Source organism: Dendrobates tinctorius, unplaced genomic scaffold (genome assembly GCF_039654945.1).
Source record: "Dendrobates tinctorius isolate UK_male_01 unplaced genomic scaffold, ASM3965494v1 ptg000070l, whole genome shotgun sequence".
In the NCBI taxonomy this organism is placed as follows: Eukaryota; Metazoa; Chordata; class Amphibia; order Anura; family Dendrobatidae; genus Dendrobates; species Dendrobates tinctorius.
Window position 1 is genome coordinate 82,341,212 of NW_027361738.1, and position 14,661 is coordinate 82,355,872.

The window sequence follows — 14,661 nt, forward strand, 5'->3', positions numbered from 1 at the left end:
GGCATAGGCGGCGTGACGTTATCAGGCTGCGCAGGCGGCGTGATGACAATTACGTCGTCTGTGATGCATACAGAAGCCGCGCATCGCCTTTCCTTGCCGCCTCGTCGCTCCGCCCGCCATTACAGGGCCCGCCGGCATTGAACTGTAGTGAAGTTCAATATCGGCCTGGCCCAGTGGCTGGATAAATGTCCTTCGCGGGCCGCATGTGGCCCGCGGGCCATAGTTTGAGAACCTCTGGTCTAAGGGGTAAAGTTTCTCCTTGAAGAGAGGTCCAAGTTGGTGTAGGGAGACTTATAGGCCATAAAATGCTTCCCTAGAAATTTAAATATGCAAGTAGTTTGTTGAGAGAAAGAGGACAGGAGCTCTAGTGCCAAATATTGGATGTATCTTTTCACTGATGAGAAGCAAAAAGCTCCAAACACTAGTCTGCAAATAAAGTTTCTGATTTTGTTTTCTATGCAAAGTCATGTGACGAGGCCCCATAAAGGGTCGATGTTGACTTTTAGGATTTCTACCTCCAATGGGTGGCACTAGAGCTCCTATCCTCTTCCTCTCTGAAGAAGTTATTTCCTTGATATGTCAATAATTACATTGATATCTCTTGTGAAAAGTTTTGGTATAAGGGAAGGAACCGAAGAGGGTTGTACAAGGTTTTATAAATGCTGTCTCCTTTCTTATAAAAACAGCGCCACACCTGTCTGTCGGCTGTGTCCGGTATTACAGCTCAGCTCTATTCACTTCTATGGAGCTGAGTTACAAAATCACACATAACCTGTGGACAAGTGCGGTGTTGTTTTTTTTTGGAGGAAAGCAGTTACAGTCATATGTTAAAGTTTGGGCACCCCTATTAATGTTAACCTTTTTTCTTTATAGCAATTTTGGTTTTTGCAACAGCTATTTCAGTTTCATATATCTAATAACTGATGGACTCAGTTATATTTCTGGATTCAAATGAGGTTTATTGTACTAACAGAAAATGTGCAATCTGCATTTAAACAAAATTTGACCGGTGCAAAAGTATGGGCACCCTTATCATTTTCTTGATTTGAACACTCCTAACTACTTCTTACTGACTTCCTGAAGCACTAAATTGGTTTTGTAACCTCATTGAGCTTTGAACTTCATAGCCAGGTGTATCAAATCATGAGAAAAGGTATCTAAGGTGGCCACTTACAAGTAGTTCTCCTATTTGATTCTCCTATGAAGAGTGGCATCATGGGCTCCTCAAAACAACTCTCAAATGATCTGAAAACAAAGATTATTCAACATAGCTTTTCAGGGGAAGGATAGAAAAAGTTGTCTCAGAGATTTAACCTGTTAGTTTCCACTGTGAGGAACATAGTAAGGAAATGGAAGAACACAGGTACAGTTCTTGTTAAGCCCAGAAGTGGCAGGCCAAGAAAAATATCAGAAAGGCAGAGAAGAAGAATGGTGAGAACAGTCAAGGACAATCCACAGACGACCTCCAAAGACCTGCAGCATCATCTTGCTGCAGATGGTGTCACTGTGCATCGGTCAACAATACAGCACACTTTGCACAAGGAGAAGCTGTATGGGAGAGTGATGCGAAAGAAGCCTGAGGTATGCAAAAGCACATTTGGACAAGCCAGTTACATTTTGGAAGAAGGTCCTGTGGACTGATGAAACAAAGATTGAGTTGTTTGGTCATACAAAAAGGCGTTATGCATGGAGGCTAAAAAACACAGCATTCCAAGAAAAACACTTGCTACCCACAGTAAAATTTGGTGGAGGTTCCATCAGGCTTTAGGGCTGTGTGGCCAATGCCGGCACCGGGAATCTTGTTAAAGTTGAGGGTTGCATGGATTCAACTCAGTATCAGCAGATTCTTGACAATAATGTGCAAGAATCAGTGACGAAGTTGAAGGGAACGCAGGGGATGGATATTTCAGCAAGACAATGATCCAAAACACCGCTCCAAATCTACTCAGGCATTCATGCAGAGGAACAATTACAATGTTCTGGACTGGCCATCCCAGTCCCCAGACCTGAATATCATTGAACATCTGTGGGATGATTTGAAGCGGGCTGTCCATGCTCGGCGACCATCAAACTTAACTGAACTGGAATTGTTTTGTAAACAGGAATGGTCACAAGTACCTTCATCCAGGATCCAGGAACTCATTAATAGCTACAGGAAGCGACTAGAGGCTGTTATTTTTGCTAAAGGAGGATCTACGAAATATTAATGTCACTTTTATGTTGATGTGCCCATACTTTTACACCGGTCAAATTTTGTTTAAATGCAGATTGCACATTTTCTGTTTGTACAATAAACCTCATTTGAATCCAGAAATATAACTGAGTCCATCAGTTATTAGATATATGAAACTGAAATAGCTGTTGCAAAAACCAAAATTGTTATAAAGAAGAAAGGTTAACATTAATAGGGGTGCCCAAACTTTAACATATGACTGTATGTTTTTCTAATCCGGTACAGACAGTCACTTAAAGGAACGTTTCAAGTAAACTGGATTGGTTGCATGTTTTTGTCACTTCCGACAGTTACTGCTGTTACTGGTGATTAGTAATCCATGGCAAGTGATGACATCACACGGTGACATCACGGTAACTGCTGAGGGGATACTCACTAGAGGGCTGCAGTTGGCAGCGAAGTGTAAGTCAACTTTGTATTAGCCTCTTTATATGTCCTTTATTATGTTCTGCTACTTTCTTCCTGATCTGGAGGTATTAATCCTGTAAGTTCAGAATATCTCTTCCCCTTATAGATTTTAATTCCCTTATTTAAAAATGAATCTTTAGTTAATGATCTGAGGTGTCAGTAACCGATTGATCCCCCTTCATTTCTTCACAAATATCAGACCAGGAATGAAATTTGACGTCTACTGTAATTCTTTTTTTTCCTATCATTTCAGGATTTTGTTGTTTGAGAGAGAGAGAGTTGTTTGTGAGAGGAATAAGGTAAGTTCTGACTTTTCCTAAATCTATAATTTCTCTGATAGACTGGGGTCACTTGATGGCATAGAGTCATCTTCCATGTCTCTCATAATCTTCTGCAGCTTCTCTTCCCATAGAGAGAAGCTCCTTGTGAGTGAGGAGAATGGCAGATGACTCTGTGTTACCATCGCGCATTAGCCTAAGGCTACTTTCACACATCAGGTTTTCGGCGTCAGGCGCGATCCGGCGTCGTGCCGGAACGCCGGATCCGGCAAATGTTTAGTAAAACCTGATGTGTCGGATCCGGTTTTCTGCCGGATCTGTCTTTTTCTTGACAGACAAAACCGGATCCGTCTCATCCGGTTCATCCGTTTTTCGACGGATTACGCCGGATTCGGTTTTTAAAATTGACCCTTGTGGCCTTCCGAACGGGATTGGCTACTGGAAAACTATATATAGCATGTTCCTACAGCCCTTCTTTGACAGGTTGTAGAGGAGAAAGTGCAGGTTGGAGAGAAGAGCAAGTTACTGGCGAAGATGGATGTTGTCATTGGAAATATTTTGAAGAATTTGGCGGATTTTATAGCGGAGGCAAATCGTTTGAGGGTGATTGTTCTGGAGAAGGAGAGAGCGAGACAGCAGCGCATCAGGCATCGTAGACGACGTTTGTGGATCCACCCCATCACAGCCAAGAGAATGACGCGTGGGGTCTATTCTACACTCTGCATGGACCTTCTACGAAACCCGGATAAATTTTTTGGATATGTTAGGATGAAAATGGAGAATTTTGATTACTTGGTGGAGCGCATTGCACACCGCATAAGAAAAGCGGACACCTATTGCCGCTTCTCTGTTTCACCCGCAGAGCGTCTGAAGGTGACTTTAAGGTAAGCCACATTTATTGGATGTGCTCGCATCAGAGCACACTTTCACTGCAATCTTGTTGGTGGTAATTTGTATCTCCAAGTGTTATAGGTCAGTTTTGGTATGTAATGCTGTGATTTAAAACTAATTTATTGTTTGTTAATTCCCCACAGATTTCTTGCAACTGGAGAATCCCTTTCGTCACTGCATTTCCAGTACAGACTCGGGATTTCCACCATATCTGGAATTCTGAAGTACACATGCCGTGCACTGTGGGACTCCTTAGCTGAAGAGTTTTTACCAGAGCCCACAACAGAGAGGTGGATTGAAATTGCTGACAAGTTTCAACAGATATGTCAGTTTCCCAACTGCTTGGGCGCTGTGGACGGGAAACATATCCGCATTGTAAAGCCAGCTGGATCGGGATCGGAATATTTCAATTACAAGAAATATTTTTCAATTGTCCTCATGGCCATCGCTGACGTGGAATACAAATTTATTGCGGTTGATATTGGGGCCTATGGACGCTCCAATGACTCTCAAGTTTTCAAACTGTCTGCCATGGGGCGTAAACTGTATGGAAACACCTTCCAGTTCCCACCACCTAGACCGCTGCCGCAAACATCTGGTCCACCTATGCCATTTGTCTGTGTAGGGGATGAAGCCTTCCAGCTGTCAGAACACCTTTTGAAACCGTATTCTAGCAGAGGATTGACAAGACCAAAACACATTTTTAATTACCGCCTCACAAGAGCAAGAAGAATGGTTGAATGTACCTTTGGTATTCTGACAGCCAAATGGCGGGTCCTATTGACTGCGATCAACCTCAAGACAGAAACTGTGGACGAGGTGATCAAAGCGTGCGTGGTACTCCACAATTTTGTTATCTGCAAGGAACCCATTTCCATTAAGGACACCTCTGAAGAAACCACCTTGCAAGATTACCATGACATTACCACTAGAAGTTCTGTGACGGTTTCAGTAATGAGGGACAATTTTGCACTATACTTTATGTCACCTCAAGGCAGAGTACACTGGCAGGATGACAGAGTGTGAAAGATTTGTGCCCAACCAAACTTGTGTACCTTCTGTACCAACAGTATATACCTTTGCCAACCAAAGTTGGCTATCTTGTCATGGTCTCTATTTTTAGCTTTAGGCCACAGGTGTGTACCTGGTTGTGTTTTATGCAAAGTATTTCACCTTTTAACAAAAGTTGTGTACATTGTTAGGAAATCACCAACAATAAACACAACTTTTTAGGTGAAATACTTTGCTTCAAACACAACCAGGAACACAACTGTGGCAAAAAGCTAAAATTTACCCACAGTTATATACCTAGTTTTGAATACCATTTCACCTTTTAAATAACCTGTATTTAACCTTTTTCGCCGCAGAAAGAAATGACAGACAACCAGTGTAAAATAATTTAACTTTTATTGAAACATTTTTTTTTTTTTTAGTAAACTTTTTTAAAATGTTAATAAACATGTTTAATAAAAATTTGAAACTATAAAACTGAAACCATAAAACTGGTCATTTTTATTTAAATACACACATTATAATTCTGTGTAGTGTGTGGTGGAAATACTGCTGTAGGGGCTGCGGGACACTTCGACACTGGGAGTGTGGAGAGAGGACTGGGATCGTGGTGGGGAAGGAACAGTTAGAGGTGAAGGTGTGGAAAAAACTACAGAATGGGTGGACATGTGGGAAGCAGAAGAGGTGGTGGGTGGTGGAGTGGAGGGTTGGGCAGGGACTGTAGGAGCAGATGATGTTGATGGCAAGTTGTATGGGGAAGGAGTTTGGTACGGGGCAGGTTGCTGGAAGTGGGGAGATGTCTGGTACAGGGCAGGTTGCTGGAAGTGGGGAGATGTCTGGTACGGGGCAGGTTGCTGGAAGTGGGGAGATGTCTGGTACGGGGCAGGTTGCTGGAAGTGGGGAGATGTCTGGTACGGGGCAGGTTGCTGGAAGTGGGGAGATGTCTGGTACGGGGCAGGTTGCTGGAAGTGGGGAGATGTCTGGTACGGGGCAGGTTGCTGGAAGTGGGGAGATGTCTGGTACGGGGCAGGTTGCTGGAAGTGGGGAGATGTCTGGTGCTGGGGAGGTGGATGGTGCTGGGGAGGTGGATGGTGCTGGGGAGGTGGATGGTATGTAATAGGAGGGGGAGGATGGAAAGTGGCTGGTATGTAATAGGAGGGGGGAGGATGGAAAGTGGCTGGAGGGGGTGTAGATGTAATAGGAGGGGGAGGATGGAAAGTGGCTGGAGGGGGTGTAGATGTAATAGGAGGGGGAGGATGGAAAGTGGCTGGAGGGGGTGTAGATGTAATAGGAGGGGGAGGATGGAAAGTGGCTGGAGGGGGTGTAGATGTAATAGGAGGGGGAGGATGGAAAGTGGCTGGAGGGGGTGTAGATGTAATAGGAGGGGGAGGATGGAAAGTGGCTGGAGGAACTACTGTGGTGGGAGGAGGAGGTTGGGAGGTAACTTGCTGGAGAGCAGCGTGGCATGAATGCATTACATGCATCTGCTGGGTAGGAGATAGTGTTGCCATGCACTCCACAACAGACCTGAAAAAGGTGTGGTTTGGCGAAGATCTTGCTTCTGAATGCATGGTTTGCAGAAGTGTCTTCACCTCCAGAATGCTGGAGTTGATCTGCTGATAGCCTGCGGAGATTTGCTCTGACAAGACTTTTAGACAGTTCTGGAAAGATGCATTCAGATGCAAGAACTCTGGCGCATAAGTCTTTTCCTGACCCCTCTGCCGCTGCCGCCCAGTACCCGCAGGTGTACTAGAGGTGGCAGGGGCAGAAGGGTGGGGTAAAGGGAAAGCGATCTCCTCACCAGCAGCTTCATGTAATGTAGGCGGCCACGATGCTCCTGTGCTGGTGGATGGGACAGATGGGTCGAATGTGTTGGAAGGCTGGGAAGGTGCAGATGTACCGGGGCGGTCGAAGTGTCCCTCGGTGCCGGTCTCCTCAGGGATCGCCTCAGAAGGGTCCAATCGTGCCGGCTCCCGAGTGCTGCTCACCGTGCTGTGGAATAAAGAGAAAAAAAAACAATTAAAATACTGACATGGTATGGCCCTGGCTGAAAAAAAAATTTACATCTAACATTTTTTTTCACATGTGGTGTGTAATATTTACCTTCTGGTGACCATTGTTTCCCGGAGGAACGACAGGGCTTCTGCGTACTTGTACTTGCTCCTGCGTCCTCCAGATCCACTCGGGGCCCGCATCTCTTTATTGAACTCCTTCTTGAAACGATCTCTCACAGACCGCCACCGATTCACAATTCTGTTCCCTGAAACGAGAAAGGAGTGGTTAGTATACAACATCAGTGTTTCCCAAACTCCAGTCCTCATGGTCCCCAGGGGTCATGTTTTCAGGATTTCCATAGTAAATAGAAATCCTGAACACATGATCCATGGGGACCACGAGGACTGGAGTTCGGGAAACACTGGTTTAAATCAAGCAACCGGTACTGTATATACTTACGCTCTGTAATCTGGGCCCGAACATCGAGGTCCTCCCAGCGTCCCACAAGGAGCGAACAGATTTCCTCCCAGAGTCGTCGGGTAACGATCAGGTCAGCGTGGCGGCGGTCAGCCATATTCCAGAGCGGCTCCCTTTCTCTGACGAGATCGATGAGGCGGTCCACATCAATCCCTCCATCCTCACCGTCAGAGTCGGGAGCACGCTGTGAAGGCTGTTAAAGAAAAAGACAAAAATAACATAATTAGCCTCCACAAAAGAAATGAAATAAAAAGTGCAAAAAAAAAAAAAAGCAAAAATATTTATACTTACACGCTGGTGACGGCCGCGTTGCTGTCGCCGACGACCCTGGGAGGCACTGCGAGGACCTCTTGGCCAAGCACCAGATTGGGAAGACTAGAGAAGAAATCAAAAAAAGTTATGTCTTTGGATGTAGACATTTGTTTGCTGTGTGTGGTCTGCAGAACATTGTTTTCTATGTGTTGTGTGTAGTGTGATGTTGTGTTTCTGCGTTTGATGCAAAAAACTTACCAATTGTGAGCCCACTCCAGGTGTCTGTCCACCCCTTCCTTCTTCTTCTGGGAGCTCCTCTTCATCTTGTGATTCCTGTTTTGAAATAAAAGGCCATGAATAGACATATATTACAGAGAAGATGGATTTTGGAAATAAAAACTTACCGTCAAACGCTGACGATGCAAGGGAGGGCTCCCAGAAGATGATGTGCTGTCTTCCTGGTGGCCACACTCCATGCCTGTGGGTGGTGTTCCAGCTGCTGCCATTGCTTCTGCTGCTGCTGCATCTATTGGGCGGCTGTTGAATAAAGAGAAACAAAGGGCCAATGAATATCTTGATATTCAATAGCCCTAGTTTGGAGGAATGGGCGATTTGATAATTACCGTCTCTCATCTGCTGCTGGACTCCCCTCCCGTTGTTCAGCATGCTGCTCCAATTGGGGTGGTGCTGATGGTGCTGCTGCAGATGTCTCCTGCCTTCTCCTGCGCCTGGTTGCTGTCTTGGGTGGCATGTTGGGTGTGGCTGTGGGTCCCACTGTCTTGCTTTTATATATGTCTTGTGGGCAGAGCTACTGAGCATGCTCAGACCAAAAAACCGGATCCGGCCGCCGGATCAGGCTTTCGCCGGATCCGGCGCATTGCGGCGCTCATAGGCTTTCATTGTGTGAAAAAGCCGGACGCGCCGGATCCGGCGTGTCCGGCTTTTTCGCCGGAGACAAAAAACGTTACAGTAGACGTTTTTTCCAGACGCCGGATCGCGACACATTGCCGGATCCGGCACAAACCGGATGAAACGCATGGCCATCCGGCGCGATCCGGCGCAAATGCAAGTCAATGGGGGGGAAACCGGATCCGGCATTGCATTTCGTCGGATCCGGTTTCTGTCAAAAGCGCCGGATCGCGCCTGAAGGCGAAAACCTGATGTGTGAAAGAGGCCTTAGGGAAGAATCAGACAGTCATATAACTTGGACGAAGATCACAACGCAATGCTCGGACCGGCCTTCATCTCTCCTGACACGAGCATGACAGCTCTAAAAAAATACACGCTGTCACGCTCGGGTCAAGAAAGTCACCGGTCAGTCCAAGCATTGTGTTGCGATCCTCCTCTGAGTAATACAGCTGTATGACTCTTCTCTAAGGCCAAGTTCAGGCATGGCAGATTTATAGTTTTGAAGTTTTCATTCTTAAGAGTAATTCATCCAACACTATGCCACAAAAGTATATTTTTATGTAATATGTAGACCCAAGTAAAATTTAGCGCCTTTTGGCTTCTTTTTTACGCCAGCCAGGACACTTTTCAAAAATGTTGGTACGGCCTAGTCGATGGTCAGGGAAAGGCAAAGTCCAACAGAATAGTTATAATATGCAACAAAAAGTGTTGTAAAAGGGGCAAACTCCACCCAAAGTCCGGTGTTTGGGGTTTTGCCATGTTAGCTTGCGGAGACATTGCTGGCTTATGTGTCCCAGTTTTGGCTACAGTAATATTCATAACTATGTTATAAGTCGGTGTCTCTATTCTATAACTACTGTCTATATCTGAATCTAAAAACTGTCTAGTGACCTTTGATGATCTTCTGTTATCAGCCATGGAGCAGATGACATCAATTCTCATTGTCTTCTTACTCTTTAATAGGAGGAAGGTAGCGGAGGAGGAAGAGGAGGAGGAGGAAGCGGAAGAGAAAGAGGAGGAGGAGGAGGAGGAGGAGGAGTAAGAGGAGTAAGAAGAGGAGTAAGAGGAGGAGGAGGAGTAAGAGGAGTAAGAGGAGTAAGAGGAGTAAGAGGAGTAAGAGGAGTAGTAGTAGGAGGAGGAGTAGGAGGAGGAGTAGGAGGAGGAGTAGGAGGAGGAGGAGGAGGAGGAGGAGGAGGAGGAGTAGTAAGAGGAGGAGGAGTAGTAAGAGGAGGAGGAGGAGTAGTAAGAGGAGGAGGAGGAGTAGTAAGAGGAGGAGGAGGAGTAGTAAGAGGAGGAGGAGGAGGAGGAGGAGGAGGAGTAGTAAGAGGAGGAGGAGGAGGAGGAGGAGGAGGAGGAGGAGTAGTAAGAGGAGGAGGAGGAGGAGGAGGAGGAGGAGGAGGAGTAGTAAGAGGAGGAGGAGTAGTAAGAGGAGGAGGAGGAGGAGGAGGAGGAGGAGGAGGAGGAGGAGGAGGAGGAGGAGGAGGAGTAGTAAGAGGAGGAGGAGGAGGAGTAGTAAGAGGAGGAGGAGGAGGAGGAGGAGGAGGAGGAGGAGGAGGAGGAGGAGGAGGAGGAGGAGGAGGAGGAGGAGGAGGAGGAGGAGGAAGCGGAGGAAGAAGAGGAGGAGGAGTAGGAGAAGGAAGAGGAGAAAGCGGAAGAGGAGAAGGAGCAACATCTGGATAAGATGTATGTATCTGATAACTGTGATTATTCATTTTCCCATTTTCTCCCTGTAATAATTCACAGAGATGTCTACACTGCTTATATTAGGGTTCAACATTATCATTTCTCGTCCTACCATTTTGGTAAATGTGTATGTGTAATATCAATTTTTTTTACTGTTTTTTAACAGATTGATACACAAAATGGAGAACACAAAGTGAGTATTCAGTTATTTATCTTATTCCATCTTCCTACCACATTCATATATGAGTGGTATGTGTACCAATAAGGGGAGGACTCCATAATGATGGCATCATGGCATTACCGCTCTCGCTCATGGGCATTTACAATGTTTCCATATGAAGCATACATTACTTTCACTAATAGAGACTTTAGACCCCGTTGTATTCTTCATACTGTTATTCATCCTTTTCCCCCATAGGATAAGAATGAGGTCATGAAAAAATTACAGTACTGCCAAAAATTTACCCTAACTCCTGACCGACCAAATACTGTCTTAGAGCCCTAGATTAAAGGATAATCATAGTTTGCACTACAACTGATCTCAACATAGATCTATATAGATTCTGGAGGTGATTTCTATGCTGCTAAGAGACAAGTTATATAGATTTTTTTTACTCTTTATATTAGCCATGGTGTTACAGGAATAGCCCGAAATACAAAGTGGTTTTCATTCTAAATCCCTATCTATTTAATGCCAAAATTGAAGTTATTTTCTAATATACTTTAATTAAAAATTCCATATCCTTCCCTAACTACACTATCCAACTGCTTTTCTTTCTTTTTCTTACTTTCTTTTTGATGACGCTTCATTTAAAAATCCCAGTGCATGCTTGGATACTCAAATAAACCTTCATCAGGAGGCAGAGGCTGCAGTCACTGTCCCAATCATTGCCCTGTTACTGAAATTAAGTGTTAGCAGTGACCTTCATTTCAGGGGCTGGGCTAGTCCTGGGCGATATGCACAAAGACAGTGGATTTTCTCGCCGGCTCAAATCAGTAGTAATGAGCCGGCAACAGATCAGAGCACACTGTCAGTTCACCTTTTAAGATGAATACTTCGCTTGTAGAGAGGAGCACCAGATGCCCACAAGTTACGCCTTTAAATGCTGGGAAATTGTCTTATAATGTGCAGTGACAGTGCGCTCTGCTCTGTTGCCGGCAAGAGAAACTTTTAACTGTAGGCTTCAAAAGTATCAATTCTTCTAATCAGAACTTTATTTTTTCATTTCAGCTGCTTTGGATCCACTGAAACACTTGCATCATTTAATGAAGTGCCACTGTCGTAAGTAACTGGTGTAATCATGGTCCACAACTTTCAATGGTTTAGTCCCCAGTACCTTTTAACAATGAGACATAAATGCAATCAGAGGTGTAACTTGAACTTCTTGGGCTTCTATGCAAATTATGCAACAGGGCCCCTCAGCTGCTATAACCATTTGTAATAGTGATGAATATAAAGTGGCAGATAAGGGTGTCCCAATGCATGTGAGATCACACATGACAGATGCGGAGGCCTCCAGTGAACTCCTAGCTGCAATGTCAATCAATCAGCACCCTGCGATCGCTTTCCGTGGGGGCCGATCGCCCTACAAAGTGTCAGTCGCCGTTTTAAAGCCCTTTTTAATACTGCTATCATACTTCACAGCAGCATTTAAAGGGCTAAACTGATGCAATCACGGCTAGCTGCAGTTGCATCAGATACTGTTGGATGCCACTGGTGGTTCAGGGGGCAGACTTTACTCTTGAGCCCGCTCCATACAGAGATAGTGTGCCCTCAATAAGGGGTTAATCGAGACTTTTCATTCAGCATTTCCTACCCCAATCTTTATATAACCCTGTGTTATCTGGATGTCAAAGTACATGATATACGATTTACATGACTTGTTTTATGTGTCCAATAGTGAGGAACATGAGAGTGAGGAGGAACAGGAAGAAACATCTTGTGAGAGTGAGCATTGGAGTGTGATTGGGTAAGTGGAGAGTGTGAGGCTAAATATATATTGGGGGATATATACAGACAATATGGAACATTATATACTTAAAGTTATGGCACTTTCAGTCATTTGGTATAAAACATGGCTGCATATATGTCTATGTATATGCAATGATAACTGATGGAGGAGCCAAAATCAAAAGACCAATGAGGTCAGATCCTTTGTTCATGAGCATTTCTGTTCCATCTACAAAGTTGTTCTCCATTTTTATCCCTCAATTCTATAAAATTCCTTGCAGGCGTGCGACATCTTTTTTTTTTCTCTCTTACTTTTTGATGAGGCTTTGTTTGAAAATCCCAGTGCACGCTGGGATATTTAGACAAAACATCATTAGGGGAGAAGCTTCGGTCACTTCCCCAGCCTCTGCACTATCCCTGAAATGAAGCATTAGTAGTGACCTTCATTTCAGGGGCTTGGCTGTTCACTGTGCAATGTGCACTGTGTGCTACGTGCATAGACTGCGCTTTCTTGCCAAATCAGAAAAGTAGTAAAGAGCCGGCAACAGATCAGAGCGCACTGTCAATTCACTTTGTAAGATGAATATTTGGCTAGTAAAGAGGAGCACCAACCACCCTCAAGTTACGCTTTTAAAGGTAATCTGTCACCATGTTTTATGTAAAAATATCGTTCAATTTAGTGTCACCTCTGCATTATACAAGTACATTTGATACCCTTTCACTACTCACCAATAATACATAAATATCGTTTTTATTCCTCCAGCGGTGTATGTAAATATGTTCTGTCTAGTCTAATGGGCTGGGCTTATTGTCCATCTCCACCACTCCTCTGCTTGCTGTACGTATTCTTTTCTGTGAATATCATAGATCGCTTAGAGTTACCGCGTGTATGCATTCAAATGGCCTCTCACGTGTGCGCAGTATGCTTTGCCCAATTGTGGGAAAAGCATAAAGTCATTATTGCACATGCGCTGGCACACACCATGGCTTTCTATGGCCCGCAAGTATACAAGTATGCTTCCAGGCCATAGAACGCAATTGCTTATGCCCATGCATGCGCAATATTGTTTTTCGGCTAATCCCACAGTTGGGCAAAGCACACTGCGCATACGCGAGAGGCCATTTGAATGAGCATGCGTGGCAACTGTACGCGATCTGTGATATTCACAGAAAAGAATACGTACATCAAGCAAAGGAGGGGGGGAGGAGACGGAAAATAAGCCCCACCCATTGGACCAGATCGAGCATATTTACATACATCGCGCGAGGAATAAAAAGGTATTTATGTATCATTAGTGGGGCGTGTCAAGGGGTATCAAAAGTACTTGTATAATGCATAAGATGACACTAAATTGAATGATATTTTTATATGATATCCCAAAAAAGTGGTGACAGATTCCCTTTAAATGCTGGGAAATCATCTTACAATCTGCAGTGACAGTGCGCTCTGCTCTGTTGCCGTTGAGAGAGCACATTGTTTTGTGCACAACACGGCTGATAATGTTTATCTGTAGGCTTCCTAAGTATCAATTCTTTTAATCAGAACTTTATTTTTTCATTTCAGCTGCTTTGATTCCAATGAAACACTTGCATCGCTTAGTGAAGAGCCACTGTCGTAAGTAACTGGTGTAATCATGGTCCACAACTTTCAATGATTTAGTCCTCGGTACCTTTTAACTATGAGACATGGATGCAATCAGAGGTGTAACTTGAACTTCTTGGGCTTCAATAAAAATTATGCAACAGGGCCCCTCAGCTACTATAACCAGTTGTAATAGTGATGAATATATATGTGGCAGATGACGGTGTCCCAATGCATGAGAAGATCACACATGGCAGACAAGGAGGCCTCCAGTAGATCCCTAGCTGCAACGTCTATCAATCAGCACCCTATGATCGCTTTGCGTGGGGGCTGATGGCCATACAAAGTGTCAGTCGCCGTTTTAAAGCCCTTTTTAATACTGCTATCATACATCACAGCAGTATTTAAAGGGTTAAATTGATGCTAAAACAGCTCTTTCCAATTGTATCAGGTACTGTGGGTGCCAGATATGTAACAGAGCCATCACTGGTGGTTCAGGGGGCAGACTTTACTTTTGAGCCTGCTCCATACAGAGATAGTGCGCCCTCAATAAGGGGTTAATCTGTACCTGCCCCAAAACGTAACCTGCTGCAGTTTGGTTGCGCCGGCGCACCGTCAAAAAGGCGCATACTGCGCATGGCCTGCACCCCCAGTGATAAAGATAGGGGACGCAGGGCGCATGCAGCGTCATGCGCCGGTAGACGGAGCTACCGACGGAGGCGCGGCAGGGGGCGGGGCTTAGCGGCGCCCGTGCGCAGGCCGTCGCTGTGCTCAAAAACGCTAGTGTGAAACTAGCCTAAGGGACCTTTTTAAATGCGTTGGAAGCCTTTACAGGTGTCTTTTTAATTATTCTAATTACTGAGATAATGACTTTTGGGTTGTCATTGGCTGTAAGCCATAATCATCAACGTTAACTGAAATAAACACTTGAAATAGATCACTCTGTGTGTAATGACTACAAATAGTGAAACTCATTATATAGTCATCAACT